We start from the raw sequence: 17219 nt of genomic DNA, 5'->3' as shown, positions 1-17219 counted from the left end.
CCCCATCACGGGCCTGCCAGAAACTGTCCTGGGTCCTTTGTTCATCCCCCTTGACACCCTCTCTCTTAGGGAGCTTGCCCACGTCCATATTTTTCGTTATCAAGTTACGTGAGAATTCCCAAAGCTTTATTTCCACCCTGATCTCTTTGTTACATATCAGGAGTGGCTCCCCAACCATACTATTCTCACCTGGGTCAAAATTCAGCTCACCCAAGACTGATTGTCATTCTTCTGTCCCCTGCTACCTCCGAACCCAGCTCTTCCCAGATTGGCCAATGGCTAGCCTCGCTCTCTGGTTTCACGCCACAGGTAGTAAGCAGGATTGGGAGCAGCAATTCAACCAGCCACTGAGTCCTGTCATTGTCTCTGCTGCCGCCTGCTGTCCCCTGGCCACCACCCTGGTTTGGACATGATCACCCCACACCTGGATGATTGCAGCCATCTCTTGAATGGACTTCCTCACTCCTTCCCCCACCTGCTCAATAACCCAACACACCATCAGCAAATTCATTTGCCTAGAATGCTGTTTTCCATAGATTGCTGTCTACCACATTCAAATTCTTCAAACGTTCTCGAGTGACCGGGGACTCTTTGGGCTCCTTCACCTGGCGAGCATGATCGCCACAACCTAAATGTGAACCCAGCTCTGCCACACTTTTCTTCCACTACACTTGGATACACAGTGGGCTGACCACTCACAAGCTTTCATTGCGCCTTCTTCTGCAAAATGTGTCATAAATATTAACCATAAATATTGGTCGAATGGATTGCTGCCTCTCAGCTCCTTCTCAAACCATTCTTGGCAACTGAAATGTCCCAATCCTCCTTTCTGAGCTTTACTCATTTCGGGTCTTGCTATTTCCTTAGTAACAGCAACAACTGCTCTCATTTATCAAGCTCTCGCTACAGGCCAGGCATCAGACTAAGCACTCTGCGAGCGCTTGGCTCATTTAATCCTTAAATCCTATATTGGTAGAACTATCAAGGTCCCCATTTTACGGATGAAGAAACTGAGGCATGAGTAAATTAAATAAAACACCCCAGGTCACATGGTAAAATAGTTAAGTCTGTTGCCAAAGTCTGGACTCCTAATCTTTATACCATACTGCCGCTTTTCTTGTCTCCTCCAGAGATGCATCTTTCTCCTGCCTACCCTGCATGTCTCCATCGTGTGCACGTTTCTGCAGTGCCCTTGTGAGTGTTGTAGCATAGCATAGTCACTAGGCATGACTCTTAAGCCAGACTGCCAACTATACTAGTCGCCGGCGTTGTGTGCCTTGGGCAACTTACTTACAACTGTGTGTCCCTTCATCCATAAAACAGCTACCATAATAGCACCCGATGTCTAGGTTATTGGAACAACTAACTGAGCTAACAACTTTGGTAAAGCACTGAGCAGCATGGCACGTGATAAACACTCAGCAAATATTACCAGTTATTATTAAAATTCCCAATGCCTGTGTGTTGCCTCCTATTAAGAGTGTAAACTAACTTGGGCACCTGCGTGGCTCAGTTGTTTAAGCGTCTGCCTTTGGCTCGGGTCATGATCCCAGGGTCCTGGGACTGAGCCCTGCATCGGGCTCCCTGCTTAGCGGGGAGCCTGCCTCTGCCTCTCCCCCAGCTCATGCTCTCTCTCTCTCTCTCAAATAAATAAATAAAATCTTCAAGAAAAAAAGAACAGTGTAAGCTAACTAAAGGAAAAGATTCTCTGCCTTGATAATTCCATAGCACTTAGCAAGTCTACCCAGAACAGATGCTTCCACCAAACTGTGCCTTTGAAGGTTTCACTTGGGGGATGATTTTTAGGAAATAGGCAAGATGTCAGTTATGGAACCTTCAGGACTGGAATCATGCAATATGAGTTGAAATGCCGAGTGCGTAAGTAACTTGTGAATTCATAGCATACCCAAAGCCCGTGCAGATGTTTTGGTCATCAAGCCTTCCTGTAGTATCTACTATGTGCCGAAACTCGTGGGCACCGGGGACATGGAAGTAAGCTGTGAGAGCCCCTCCTAGCGCTCTCTATACAGGACACAAACATGACATGGAGGAGCTTGAACTATATTGAGAAATGTCAGTGGGGAGGGGAGAGGATTCTAGGGGCACGTTTTATGATTTAAAAACAACCCTGATTTATTGTCTATCCATATATAGATCAATCCAGAAAGTGGCGGGTCATGCAAAGGATAATTAGTATTTCGGCCTTCCCTTTTTTTCTGGGGATTGGGACACACATGTTAAAGTGACATGGAATAAAATGGATGGCCCCCATAATCATTTGGCACTAGAAGAGCACATCCTGTTTACCTAGAACATCTAATCTGGTTTTGAAAATTCGGCAAGGAACAGCAAGCCAGTGTATCTGCAGAGAAGTCAGGGGTGTGGCATTGTCATTGTCGGGGAGCTGGAAAACTCTGCATTCTCACATGCAGGTGTGAGATGGGTCTGCTCCTGTCACAGGCAGCAGAAGCCAGAATCCTAACACACGTTGCTCATGTGCTCACAGCTGCTGGCACTCCTGGCCCCGACTTCCCAGGCACACGAACAAGGATTGCTTCTGCTTCTCCCATTAGCCACTTTCTCTCTTACATTTAGGACTCAGTGGTTCGCAACCCTAGCTATATAAAAGAGTCACTTCAGAGAATAAAAAAAATATATATGTCATGCCCAGAGATTCTGATTTAGTTGCTCCAGGGATGTGTCTAGGCATTGTTTGTTTTTTTTTTGTTGTTAATTTCTGGGGTGATACTAATGGACAGCAAGTGTTGGAATCTGCAAAAAATCTGGTCCAGGCAATAGCTTCATCTATCTATAGAATTCCAGCAAAACTGGGAATCCGTGTTGCTACAAAGCTGACAGGATCCAGCCAATCACGTTAATTCTCTATTCCTCATGCCTCCTAGCCTCACATTACTGCCCAAAAATGGGGTAGGAAAGCCAGAGACTTGGGTTTTTTTCTTATCTTGGTGCCCCCAAAAGATCCATTGTGTGATGCTGGGCAAACCACTTGATCTCTGAACCTTCCATTTTTGTGTTCCATAAAATGAGATAAGACATCCGCTTCCCCTGTGATGGGGTGAAAGAAGAGGCAGCCTCTGCCAGGGCTACCACCATGCGGGACAGTGAAGTGATTAATTGGAGTAACCACGACTGGGAGAGGGATCCAGGCAGGCAAATTCAACAGGATGCTCAAGAAGCAATACAGAATATCCAAAATCAGCAGGGCCAAGCGGCCTTCTAGTTTGGGATGGAGAAAACTTGGAAAGGCCAAGGAAATACAACTGAAAGTATTTTGTAATTATTCTTGGATTTGACAGTGCTCATTTGTAACTTCTTTCCCAACCATCTCTCCATGACCTACACCAACTTGTTCATAGTGATCTTTTCTTCTTCATTTGTCTCATAACATTGTATGGGGGGAAAAAATGAAAGGTCACTCTTTTACAGAAGGCTAAAAGAGGTAGAAAGTGAACTTATCTGTTAAAAAAAATTTATCATCCAGGAAATAAAAAAGGAATCTCTCCCATCCTCATCCTATCTTCCCTGGACCAACCACTTAATCTAACTAGCTTCTGGTGTTAGCTAGCTAGCTATCCATTCATCCATCTACCTAATTCATTTTCTGTTCCTTTCCTTTCCTTTCCTTTCCTTTCCTTTCCTTTCCTTTCCTTTCCTTTCCTTTTTCTTTCCTTTCCTTTTCTTTCCTCTCCTCTCCTCTCCTCTCCTCTCCTCTCCTCTCCTCTCATTTCTCTTCTCCTCCCTTCCCCTACCTTCCTCTTCCCTTCCTTTCCTTTCTTTTTATTCTTTCATTTCCAAAACAAGGCTGCCTTTGATGGCCTTCGAGAGAGGACCAAACCTCCAGTTGGAAAATCTAGAGTTTAATCCGTGGGGAGCTATTATTAATATTACTTGCCAAAGCCAAAATCAACACAAAAGTAATAATGATAAAAATGAGTAAAACTCTTTCAGACTTTTCTAAGTGCTAAAAGAGCTGTTCACATCCCCATGTGTCATTTTATCTTTTAGTGCGAGAAGGTGCTGTTAAAGATGGGTAAATGAATCTGACAATGAGAATTTACTGTACTCTGTGCCCTGGCTTATCCTGAGAGCTGAGAAGACAAAATAACTGATAAGATGCACATGCACACTATTGATGGGATAATTGGGGGGACGAGAAGAAAAGAGTGGGTACTGGAGAGTGTGAGATATTCTATGACAGTAGGAATATATTCATGTGCTACTGGTATAATTCAGAAATGAAAGACCAAAAACCTGAACCCTTTATGAAAGGAAAACCTGAGTGCCAGCTAAGTGGCATGGTCTGGCTTTCTAAAAAGCATAAGAAAACATGGTTTAAGCAAGCCACACTTCAGAGAGCCTTTCCTCCTTCTAGAATGCTCAAGACAAGTCTGCCCAGCTCCTAAAGCCAGCACTTTTCTTGACTTGCTTCTTAGCCCTGACCGTAAACCCTTCCCCTCGGTCATGGGTGAGAGGTGACAACTGAACATTTTGGAGATCACCCCTTGCACCGGTGACTGCCTGGGAGCTGAGAGAGTGTGCGGTGTAGCCTCTTGCTTCGTCAACACAACCGCAACATGGCCGCCTGGCATGGAAACACTCACGGCAGCATTCACGAATCCTCTGGTCTTTATGGTATTTTCTGGCTCAGGGATGGGAAAATTCATTAAGAAAGAAAAGAAAAGAAAAGAACAAAAGAAAGTTAGAAAGAAAGGAGAAAAAAGGAAAGCTCTCTTTATTATAGAGAAAACCCTTAAAAGATGCCAAGTGATTGCATGATACTCAGTCTCCCTAAAGACAATCTCATCAACTTGACCAACAGCCTGCACAATGCTCTTGACCAAATGTACTTTACGCTGGAAACATACATATCGCAGCCACACAAAAGAAAATCAGGCAGAGGATCAAAACTGGGCATTGCCTTAAAAGGAGTATTGAAGTGACTGAGGTGCCCCTGAGGTCTTCCTACAGAGGGAGGTGAACCACAGCAGGAGAAGACATGTTACCTGTCCAGCACCGCAGTCCCCAGGCTGCCTTCTGCTCTGATCAGACGCCTAAAACCATCCAGGTTTCCACTAGGAGGCCATTTGCCCCGCGGTCTCCAAGAAAACCTACACCCGATGAAGACAAAGCCAAGCAGGATTCATTGTGAGGGCTCAGGCAGGACTGGCAGCTCCGTGCCAAGCTCAGCCTCACCCCTGTCCCGCGCCTCCCCTGCTGTGGTCCTCCGAGCCTCACAGCGCCAACCGTGAGAGGTTTGCTTCTGTTTGAAAAACAAGAAGCGATTTCCTGCTCCTCTTCCCCGGATGGCGTGTGCGATTTCCCTTACGCCCATGGGAAGTCCTTCAGATCCTCCTTATCTAGAAACCTCTCCATTGAGTGGCCAGACTTGTTTGGTCAATGCTCCTGGTCCTTGCTTTTCTTTCGCCAAAGAAAAAATCAGGAAAATGAAACCAAAGCAAACCCCAAATGGGTTAGAGCTAAGGAGTGGTGTAGGATGCCTTGTTTAAACCTTCGAAAGATGTTCGCTAAATTAAATTGTGTTTTCAGAGTGGAAGGAAAACAATGATGAGTCCTCGTCTCTGGCAGTGTCAAGAAGTCAGAGAATTAAAAAAAAAAAAATTCCCCCAAGTATGAGAAGACCTAAAGCTGTCATTAGTCCTTGCCCTGGGCTTTAGAGAGAGCTGCACTTCAAATCTGCCACATGAAGGGGACAGCTGGTTCTCGCAGATTTCTAGGAAAACTCTATGGATATTTATGCCTCAAATGCTGTGATGCTTAATATATCATCTTGATAACAACACTAATATTTAAAGATAAGAAGATACATGGAAAAGGGCCAGTTGGCAAGCTGCAGTCAGGTTGCTGGGTTTAAAGATGAATTATAATCAGAGTTTTTGAGCTGGAAGTGACCTACCTACCCATCCTCGTTTTACAAGTCAGGAAACTGGGACCCAAGGAGAAACAGTGACTTGCCCAAGGTCAGAACACAGATGAGAAGGAATAGATTATCATTCACTAGTTCTTACAGGTTAGTGTGGGCAATGACCAGTTTCCTACTCTGGACCTCGTCCCCACCGAGAGGTGGATGAATGAGGCCTGGAGCCCAGGAATCTGCACCGTGAGTCAGTGCTCCAGGTGAGTCTGATGCAGGAATCCCCAGACCGTATTTAGAGAAACCCTTATAATATCAGAGCAAGGACTCCAGCGTCAGACTGTAGGGATTCAAACTGTAGTCCCACGGGGGTTTTATTTATGTAGCCTTTTACACATTACAACGCTTCCCTGAGACTTGGTTTTATTATGTGTGAAAGTGGATTGCAGTCCTGCTGAGTTGACAGGTTCCAGTGTGAGCGTGCACAGACAAGGAGCTCAAGAACTGTTGGTGACTCTCTGGGGACCTGGGCTCTAATCCTACAAGCTCGTACTCTTGTCCTTTTCCACACCAACTCTCCTTTTCGCCCACCTTCCCATCCGGTCAAAGCTATCACCCTTAGGCATATTGACAACTGCCGGCGGTACTCAGGCTTGCGACAGAAGTTAAGAATTTTGACAAAAAAGAGGATGAACCTTTACAATATCATTCTAACTTCTCGGTGCTGATTCTCAACTGCACTCTCTAGTCCATTCCATGTCGTGGTTAGGGCTTGGTTGGACAGTTAGGCAGTCAGGGCCACGGTCCCCAACAAGAAAATATGGAGTCAGGACAGCTAAAATAAAACAGCACTGACATCCTGTTTTGCAGCTTAGACAGGACCACACCAGCATTCTGTTCTGCAGCCTTTGCAGAAATGACTTCTGCAAAACGGCCTAAAATAAGACAGTTAACCACAAGGCATTTGTCAATATCACGGGCCAGGGGCAGTTAAGACCTAAGCCCCCAGATGTCAGCAAAAAAAGGCCATCAGCACGTGGACATGAACCTAAGAGGTAGACAGATACATGGCCAAAGCCCTGATTGGCACGACTCAGCACACCCTGATTGCTTAAGATAGTTCTGCAAAAGAGCTCATAAAAACTCCTAAACTAAAAACTCCAGGGGCAATCCTCTTGGGCCCCCCTCCCTCTCCGGGAGCTTTATACTCTTGCTCAATAGACTCTGCTTTGCTGCCCACCACTCTTTGTCTGGTCTACCTCTTCATTCTCCAAAGCGGTGTGACCAAGACCCGTGGGCACCGAAGGCAGAGAAATCCTGCAACATCATCACTGGGAGATGTGGTATTTGCCCATCCAGCTGACTCTTCACTTCTCCTTGCTGCCAGCCTGAGTCTGGCTGGGGAACTCAGGGAAGGCAACTTGCTCCCTAGGGCCTGAGCTAATCGTGATTGGTCTAAAGCACGCTGATCTCATTCTCCTTGCTGGGCGGCGGGGCGTGCTTGGACGTGAGGCTGGTTGTGGATGCACATTACCTCTGGATTTACCATTAGAGGCACAATAAAAGTCCTTATTATGTAAACCAGTACCAGTTGGGGTTTCTGTTATTTGTAGCTAAAAGCTAAAAATAGTAACGTGGTGAATCACTATGAAGAATAAATCTTTTGAGTCTATATAAAATACTACTCTTGGCCTAAAAAAGTATCAGGCAGAGCATTAAAACACATACACACAGAGCCAGATGGCTTAAATCATATTCTAAAATATTCCAAAATAATTTCCCGTGCTAGATATTTGAGGTATTAAGTTTTTCTATAGGAAATGGACAAAGATACCCCAGATTCTCTCTTACATTAAGAATCTATAATATGAAATACAAGTAGTGGAAAAGCACCTACGTCTCGAAAACCCTGAGGAGCCTGGGGTTGAGAGTATGGACTCCAGATCTGCCCACCAGTAGCTCCGTGGAACTTGAACAGGTTATTTCATCTTTCTGTGCCTCAGTTTCCTCATCTGTAAAATCAGAGTAATAATAGTACCTACCTCAGTGTTGCCGTGAAGATTAAAATGCTTGTAACAGTGCCTGGCATATAGGGAGCAGGTCTAAGTGTTGGCTATTGTTAACTCAGTGGAAAGAAAATTTTTGCGGTAATAATACGGCTGCCTGTATGGATTTGGCAGCGTCCTCGCCTTTGCTTTCTGCCAGGTCTGCCTCTAGTTCAGCCGAGATTGGCCCTTTGAAGATGCCTTTGAAATATATCTTGTCTTTGTCATGAGATTGGTTCTTTTGGGAGTAACTTGAGTGGATTAGGATAAACGTAGATAAATGACACCAGCTGTGTTGGGGAGGAATGAAGAAAAACCAGGAGGACACTGGACATTAATGTGGTAGTAAAAGACACTAAAAGAATTTTGCCGGCTGACCGCTTTGGAAAGTAATTGTAGGATAGAACTAAATGCCAGGGGGCCAGTTAGCTCACTCCAGGATAAAGGGAAATTTGCAGACCTTGGTACTTACAAAAAGAGTAACAATGGCTGGGAGCTGGACTTGGATATTTACAAAAATAACAATGGCGGGGAGCTTGATATCCAAGTCTTTTTGTTACTCTTTTTGTAAATACCAAGATCTTGCCTGAAGAAACACCCCGTGGTCAGAGTGAGCTCCGGGAGTAAATGCTTCTTTTAAAATGCTCTGAGATTTCCTGCTTGGGTTGGGTTGTGGGTGGGCTGTGGGCGCAGTTGGCTCTCTGACACGGAACGGGGCATTGTCAAGGTGGCTGTCCCTTCGCTTCCCTGAAGAGCAATTCCTCTCTCACCCACAGTCCTGTTTGTTGCTAGGAACACTCTGTGCTTGTCCCACTCACTTTACAATGAAAACAAAGACAAATAAAAAATGGAACCACCATATGGTCTCGGCTGCAAACCAGAATTAGCTGCTGATGGGGAGACTTTGCCCTATCGTGGCTAAGGCTTCCAGGGGCTATGACAGAGGCCCTTCTCCTGGATTCTAAGATGCTGGAGTCGGTGGCAGGTCAAACCCAAGCTTCTTCAAACAGACTGCAGTGGTGCATTCAGAGTAACTAATTCACCAGTCATGTTATATGTGTTTACAGGCACGACGTGTCTCTTAGGACTTGAGGGTATCACCTCATTCTGTACAGAGCTGTTTTCTCAGGCAGAAATGTTGGCACCAAATTAACACATATTTCCAGCATGCTCCAGGCTGTTTCACTGCCCAGCCCTTCCCTCTTGCTCACCTAGGTAACTTTTAGTCTCCTTCTAAGTTATAGGTGTTATTTCATCCAAGGACCCTCCTATCCCTCCCAGCCTGGGACAAGTTCCTTCTCCCTGGACCCATAATCCAGGTCTATGTCTTTTGGCAGGTACCACACTGCATCCAAATGATTATCTTAATGCATTCAGGGTAAGCAGCTTGAGGGCAGGAACTAGTCTTATTTATTATATACTAGCAACTAGTACACTGCTGGCGTATCGAAGGTGATCAATAAAAGCAAAAAGAAAATGAAACTGCTCCATCTCCTCCATTGCTGGCTCCCCCTCCTAACACTGGCGTGGTCCAACTCTTCTTTGTTGATACTAATTTCTCAGGTGAGCTCCAGCCTGGTTTCAATCTTTGTGCTGATAACTTCCAAATGCACTCCTCTATCACGGGCCTGTCTCCTGAATTCCTGACCCGTATATCCAACTGCCTACTTGACATTTCCACTTGGATACTCAGTAGGATCTCAAACTGAATGTAACCAAAACTAAAATCATGATCTGCCCTCCCAAACTAGCTCTTCCAACCATCTCTTCCATCTTAGTAAAGGGCATGGCCATCCTTCCAGGTTGCCCAGACCACAACTCAAAGAGTCATCCTGGAGCTCTCCCTCGCACACTCTATAATTTGTCATCAAATCCTATCATCTCTACCTTCCAAATATATGCATGATTGGGCATTTCTTACGCCTTCCACTACTATTATTCTCATCAAGCCATCATTATCTCTTGGCTGCATTATTATCGTGGCCTCTAACTGGTCTCTGTGCAAGACTACAGTTAGAATGGTCCTCATAAAAAGTACGCTGTGATGTCCACCTATACTCAGCCCTCCTGTGCTCCCACCTCACACAGTCAAAGTTCAAGGGCCTTCAGTTTTCTCCAACCCCTACACCCCCACGCACCTCTGCTCCTCCCACTGTTTCTTCCTTCGATTCCTCTCCTACTTCTCTCCCGCTTTGCTCACATTGCTCCAGCCATGCTGGCCTCCTTGCAAGCCAGGCACAATTCCATCTCAGAGTCTTTGCACTGCCTGGAATACTCTTTGCCCAGATATCCTTGTGCCTCCCTCCCTCACCTCATTCCCAACTTTGTCCAAACAATGCTTTCTTAGGGAGGCCTTTGCTGACTGCCATATTTCACATTTCCCAATTTGCCATCCCTGACTCTTTTTCTCCCATATCACATACGATCTCTCATGCACAATAATGTACTTATTTGTTTTGTTTATTGTCTGTTTCCACCTTCCATCCCTCTCACCTAGCATGTAAGCTCCCTGAGGACAGGGATGCCTAGTTTGTTCACTAAAGAAGAGTATTTGGAAGTGTGACACACAAAGTTGTGAATGCCACAGCATTAGTATATACACAGCAAAAGTATGTACAAAAGTGCATAACGGCTCAACTTGCAAAACCCTCCCACCTTCACGTCTTGGCAGGGTAAGCCCTGGTTTTTTTAATCTACAACCAGATGTTAGTAACCCTTTTGACCCCCTGTGGCCCAGGGTCAACTCTCTTTTGGTGTTTCTATATCAAGGCCAGGAAAATTCCCCTCTGGCACTGACCTGTCCTTATGCAAGGAAGGAACCAACAAATAATTGGGCAGTTTTATAGTATACAAATGGTCTTATTCTTATCTTTTGTGTGTATATCTTGGCAGCGTCTCTGCTAATTGGAGTTGATTATATTTACACTCGGCTGGGGCCTCTCAGGTTTAATCTGCACTTGCTGCTACTGGGCCCATTCCACCAATAGATAAACAGAGTTATTACACCTTCTCTGTGTATATGTCCTCCAGAGAGTTATATTACTTTGCTATGGAAGATCCCAAAGCTTCCATCTTTCGCACCAGTTAGATACAGTTGACAGTCTCATTGTACTCGCCTTTTTATGTTCCCAGAGATGGCTCTGGCTTCTGTCAGAAATCCAAAGCACACCCCATACGGAACCTTGTTTTGGACTCCACACCCAGGATTACCTCCCCTACATTTTCCCAGAAGAGGGAAGGACAGCACATGGGGGAAATGGAGGCAGATTTAGGACATGGCTCCATAGGGGTGTCATTAACAGCCCTCTTTTGACCTTTATTGACCTTTCCTTGGGGAGGGTTGACCATCAATGGCCTGTGAGTCATCCTCAGCCTTCAGGTTCCACCTTCAGCTCTCACAGGAGACATGCTATTCATATAACAGGAAGTGCTTGCTGATGCCCACAGCATGACATATGTCATCCACATGCTGCAGCTCTGATGGACATGACGTCGGTCACTGATTGACCAAATCTGTCACTGACTCCTCCTCCTTCAGTCCTTCCCCCCACACTTCTGTCAGCATCATGGGGAAGAGCAGGTTATTTGAGGACATGTGTATTCCTTCTTATCTTGGTCTTGGCAGGAATCTATTTAGAAGGAAGCTGCATTTCCTCTAAAATGCACATCTTCTGTCCATGCATACTGGGTGGCCACTCCTGTTCCAATCTCTGCTCCTTTGTTGTGCATCTGATCTGCATCAGCAGATATCGGACATCTCAGGTAACAGACAGCGTCTTCTACAAACATGTGGCGGCCCCGAGTTTGGACTTGCTAAACCCTGTCCCCATAAGGGCAATTCCCATCTATATTCCATTGCTCTCTACTGTTTTCAGGGCTGCAGCACTTCTGACCCCAAAAGAAAATATCCCCCATGTTTGCCTCTGATTACAGAGGTATTTTCTCCCTCGCATTTTATCAAGTTGATTAGTGAACAGCCATGATGCCAAAACCACTAAATAAATATGAGTTTGAGGAGTCATTCATGCCAGGATAAAAGTAAGAATCAAAGAGTGTTATACTATGGGGGCCCAGTGATCATTCATTCCAGCTCTCTAGTGGCAGAGGGACACTGGGAGGCAACCAAGGTCATAGCACCATCAGTGTCAGAGCCAGAATTGGAATTTAGACCTTTTGTCTTCCCATGCAGGACTTTCAACATTGTGCCCTGGTGCCTGTCCCCACCCCGCCCCCACAGGATACTGTGCAGCTATCTCTCCTCTTACCTCTAAATTGAGACAACTGCACAGTAGTTAGGGTGCTTGTCCCTGTACCTAATGGCAGGATGGAGTGGTGATTTCTTTTTTTTTTTTTCAAAGATTTTACTTATTTATTTGAGAGAGAAAGAGAATGAGAGAGAGAGAGCATGAGGGGGGGAGGGTCAGAGGGAGAAGCAGACTCCCTGCTGAGCAGAGAGCCTGATGTGGGACTCGATCCCGGGACTCCAGGATCATGACCTGAGCCGAAGGCAGTCGCTTAACCAACTGAGCCACCCAGGCGCCCGGAGTGGTGATTTCTGAGTAGAGAAAGAGACGATATTAAATTTGTGTTAAACCTATAGACCTTTCTTTAGGATGTTTGGTTCACAACTTAATTAGTGCCTGAAATGATGCCCTAAATCATAAAGCAGCCCAATGTTTCCAGCGCCTATATTCTTTCATGGAAGAAAGTTAAATAATTCTAACATGCTGGAATGTAGATAAACTGTAAGTGTAGCGAATGGCACCATGATGGTCTGAAAAATATGGGGCCAGGTGACATCGGTAGGATAGGCTGTCACCTTTGTGGCAGGATTTGAGAAAGAACAGAAAAACCTACATCCATTTGCCCCTAATGCCTAAAATTACACTTTTGGAGGCAAATTGCTTTAAGTGAAGGCACAGCCCTATTCTGACTCAAAAGCCTTTGAAAAGTTGACATATTGTCTATTTCCAATGAGTTATATAGAAGCATGAATTAGTTTAAGTCCTCAAAGAAGCTTTTATATGGAAGAGAGTCAAGATAACAGAAGGGCAATGAGGCTAGAGAAAAGTGGGGAATACGGGGAGAGTATTTCAAAGGGCAGTTCTTATCGTGTCTGGGAGCAGACCTACAGCTCACAGACAACATCCTGCTAATTGTTGGTGGAATTGCTAGTCACATAGCCTGACAGTCCCATTATTTATGTTACTTTTTTCACTCCTCAGAATGACCATTTCATACCTTCTCTTCTCTGCTCATTCTTTGCAGTAGCCTCGCCTCATACTTCACTGAGAAAACAGAATCAATCAAATGGGAACGCTCATCCTCCTACACACAAACTTTCAACCCCCTCTTGCATCTGCAACTGCCCTCTTTGGCCCTCCCTTTGGCTTGAGAAGACGTGTCCCTGCTCCTCCTGCTGGCCCGCCTCTTCCTCCACTTGGCTCTGGGTCCCATTTCCTCTTACTTCCTCAGCAATGGATCAGTCCCAGCGGCACACAAACATGCTCCAGAAACTCTCTTTACAAGCCTTGCTTTGACATATATCTCTCTCTCTGTCTCCATTGACTGCAGCGTTTTCCTGCTCCCCATTACAGCAAAACTTGAGCAAAGAGCTGAATACATAGATCTGTGTTCCATATTCTCACTCTTCTTCTCTGGTCCCTAAGTCAGTTAAACCAGTCTTCCTCCACCAGGACAGCTGACCTTTTACAATGTGAAGGTTAGGGGCACTGACCCCTTGCTCAGTTGAAAATCCACAAATAACTTTTGACTCCCCCCAAACTTAACTAGTAGTAGGCTACTCTTGACTAGAAGCCTTACCAATTACATAAATAGCTGATTAACACATATTTTGTATGTTGTATGTATTATATGCTGTATTCTTACAATAAAGTAAGCTAGAGAAAAGAAAACGCTATTAAGAAAATCATATGGAGAAGAAAATAGATTTACAATAACATACTGTATTTCTCAAAAAGCATCCATGTATAAATGGACCCATGCAGTTCAAATCCATGTTGTTCGAGGGTCAATTGTACTGCACAAAGCTCACCATGGTTTCCACGTCACCACGGTCAATGGTCCATTTGCTGTTCTCACCTTCCTTGACCCCGCAGCACCACTGGACAGAGTTGGCCACTTCCTCCTTGAAACCCCATATTTTTCTGGCTTCTGTGGCACCCAGTCTTCTGATGTTCTTCCTACCGCCCTCCACCCCCCATCCCCGGTTCCTCTTCTCTGTCTCCTTCATGGCCTTTCTTCCTCTATCTGATCTTTAAAAGTTGGCATGCCCCACATTTGGTGTAGGATCCCACTGTCCTTTCTCACCTGTGTTTTTTTCCAGGGTGACATCATCTGGCTCCATATTTGGAAGAACATTCATGGACAAGAGCAAAATAAAGATATTTTTAGACATATAAAGACTGAAAAAGTTTGTATTTCACTGACTCTGGCTGAAAGCACTTGTGAAATAGGGTAAAAATTTTTTTGTGCCATGGACTCCTTTGGCCATCTGGTGAAGACTATCGATCCTTCTCAGAATTATGTTTTTAAATGCATGAAACAAAATACACAGATTACAAAGGAAAATAATGATATTGCAATATAGTTACCAAAGTATCAAAACATAATGGGGCTTAGAAATATATTTACTTCTTTGTTAATGTAGTCAATTAAAAGAGTTAATGAGGCAGGTTTAATAACCACACAATTTTAATTTAATAAATTTAATAAACTGGAGTTTGAGGATCTGCAACCTAGTAATGTGATATGAAAGTACCTGGGATTTCTCTTGGTGACAAAGTCATAGGTACAGCTAATACTGTGGTGGTTTTTTGCCTAAGTTCCTAATTAAAGGAAGTCCTAAATTATAATGGGGGTTAGTGAAAATAAAGGTATTTTCTCATTCAAATTCACGGACTCTCTAATTTTTATTCATATGGCATCCATGAACCTGGGTTAGGGATATATTTAAGAAAGCAGGAAATTGAACACTCAAGAACTGAAAGTTTACGGGGCACCTGGGTGGCTCAGTCGTTAGGCGTCTGCTTTCGGCTCAGGTCATGATCCCAGGGTCCTGGGATCGAGCCCCTCATTGGATTCCCTGCTCCGCGGGAAGCCTGCTTCTCCCTCTCCCCCTGCTTGTGTTCCCTCTCTCGCTGTCTCTCTCTCTCTGTCAAAATAAGTAAATAAAATCTTTAAAAAAAAAAAAAGAACTGAAAGTTTAAAAACTATTTTTAAACTATTAGTTTTAAAAATTATTCATTAGAGTGCCTGGGTAGCTCATTTGATTAAGCATCCCACTCTTGATTTCATCTAAGGTCATGGTCTAAGTGTTGTGGGATGGAGCCCCACATCAGGCTTCACACTGAGCATGGAACCTGCTTAAGATTCTCTCTCTCCCCCTGCTCCTTCCCCTACTTACACATTCTCTCTCTCTCTCTCTCTCTCTTAAAAAAATTAGGTAAAAATTACTAACTGGGAAATGGGATTATAAAAGATAATATGAACTAAAATACTAGGTAACAGTGAAAAGGAACATAGTAGGTGTTCAATTAATACTTGTTTAATGAATAAATGGATCAAGGGGAGACTGGTTTTATTCTTATCCCTTTTTTAGCTGGCTAGATACACACCATGAGGGGAATCCAGTACTTCCAAAAGCAAGGTCACAGCATGGTTTTGCTAATACACCGTGCACACTAATGCCCCCCTGCATGGCGTCCTGCTTGTTAATAGGGTCACAGGAGTCCCCGTACATGGATGGACGGGAAGGAACTCCACCATCTTGGCCAAAGAGTGGAAGTAATTTCGGAAATACAGCTAGAAATCCCTGGCACATAAGAGATGCTCAATAAAATTGCCAAGACCTGCAATATGGAGGTAACACTAATAGGCCAATATCAGCTCTGGTCAGCCAGAGAAGGCCACTTTGTGATAACTTGCCCCCCATTTGCCCCCCACACAAGTGTACATCTCACCTCGTCCAGAGTCGCTACTCCTGGCTCCTACATCACATCTAACAATTATGTCCCTGGACTAACACTTCTCTCAATTCTTCAAAAGAAGAATGCATTCTTTTTAAATGTCCTTTCAAGACTATATAATATGTCAGGCACAATGACAGTGTTTGCTTGAGAAAGAAATCAGAAAGACTGGCTGACGCCTATGTCTATGAAGAACAACAAAGGCTCTGAAACTCAGCCCTGTTGAGGAGAAGCATAAAACTGGGGGCAGCAGTGGTGAGAATGGAAAATGAAGCACAAATGAAAATTAATCAAAACTTTTTAAGTTAAACTCCCTAGGGAAAGGAAGAATGTGTCTCTGAAAAGCATAGAGACGTGGAATGCTGAAAAAACAACAGAGCTCATGACTGAGCTTTGGGGAACCCAAATACTCCACACTTAGCAATATCTTGTTAGACCAAGAACACCACGTTTTAAATTACCTGTAGTGAATAACTTTAAAAAAAAAAAAGATTTTATTTATTTATTTGAAAGAGAGAGAGAGAGCATGAGCGAGGGGAGGAGCAGAGAGGAAGGAAGAGTGACAAACAGACTCAGTGCTGAGCAGGGACCCCGACTCGGGGCTCAGTCCCAGGACCCTGAGATCACGACCTGAGCTGAAATCAAGAGATGGCTGCTTAATCGACTGAGCCACCCACGCTTCCCTGTAGTAAATTACTTTTAAAGAAAATGTTAAGGGCACATAATTCCCAGATAGTGCCTGTATTACTCAGGAAAATGGCTCCTATTCAAAACTTTTGTTTTAATGTTGGGAAAAGCATTAGTTGTTCACTTTCAGTGGCTTATGTGTAGATTTACTGACTTCTTGTCTCCCCAAATCTAAGCCGTGGATATGGCATCATTTTGGCACCCTGTTTACTCACTGATCTGTTCCCACTTCCCATACCATTATGGCAAACTCAGAGTCTGTCTGAGCTTCTAGTCGGCCTGGTAGTTGAGTTGGTAAACCCAAAAGCAAGGTGCTCTGGATTCTAGACTGTACTTTTTGGGTTTTTCAGAAATAACGTGTAAGAGATTAGGGGAACGATGTTCATGGTGGTTGCTTCTGCCCTTTGAAATGGCCTACTGTCGGGCACACGGTCATCCTGTTTTGTGTGTTTCATGAAAGTTGCCCATCCCTCCACAGATCCAATAGCCCGTCCCAGGACAACGAGGGATCCAAGTTTCCAAGTTCAAGACCTCTCCTAACTACATTGCCTTCTACGAATTAAAGTCTGCCTCTAGGGACCATTAAACTATTTTTAGACCAGATAA

At 44.4% G+C, this 17219-nt stretch overlaps 1 protein-coding gene across 4 annotated transcripts in view; it reads right to left on the bottom strand.

Annotated features, from left to right (window-relative positions):
* ADGRF5 (adhesion G protein-coupled receptor F5) overlaps nucleotides 1-17219 on the bottom strand; it is a 101712-nt gene that overhangs the window by 64058 nt on the left and 20435 nt on the right. Inside the window, exon 1 of one of the 4 annotated variants that reach the window (XM_036111924.2) lies at nucleotides 5025-5345. The exons of 2 other annotated variants lie outside the window; for them this stretch is intronic. The gene's annotated coding sequence lies outside the window, so the exon portion shown is untranslated. Of the gene's footprint in view, nucleotides 1-5024; nucleotides 5346-17219 lie in introns of those variants that run through there. One more of the 4 variants, XM_078055267.1, reaches the window with a different exon arrangement.

The sequence above is a fragment of the Halichoerus grypus genome, chromosome 9, assembly GCF_964656455.1.
Source record: "Halichoerus grypus chromosome 9, mHalGry1.hap1.1, whole genome shotgun sequence".
In the NCBI taxonomy this organism is placed as follows: domain Eukaryota; kingdom Metazoa; phylum Chordata; class Mammalia; order Carnivora; family Phocidae; genus Halichoerus; species Halichoerus grypus.
The sequence above is the reverse complement of the archived record's forward strand: the minus strand, read 5'-3'. Positions and strand labels throughout refer to the sequence as shown.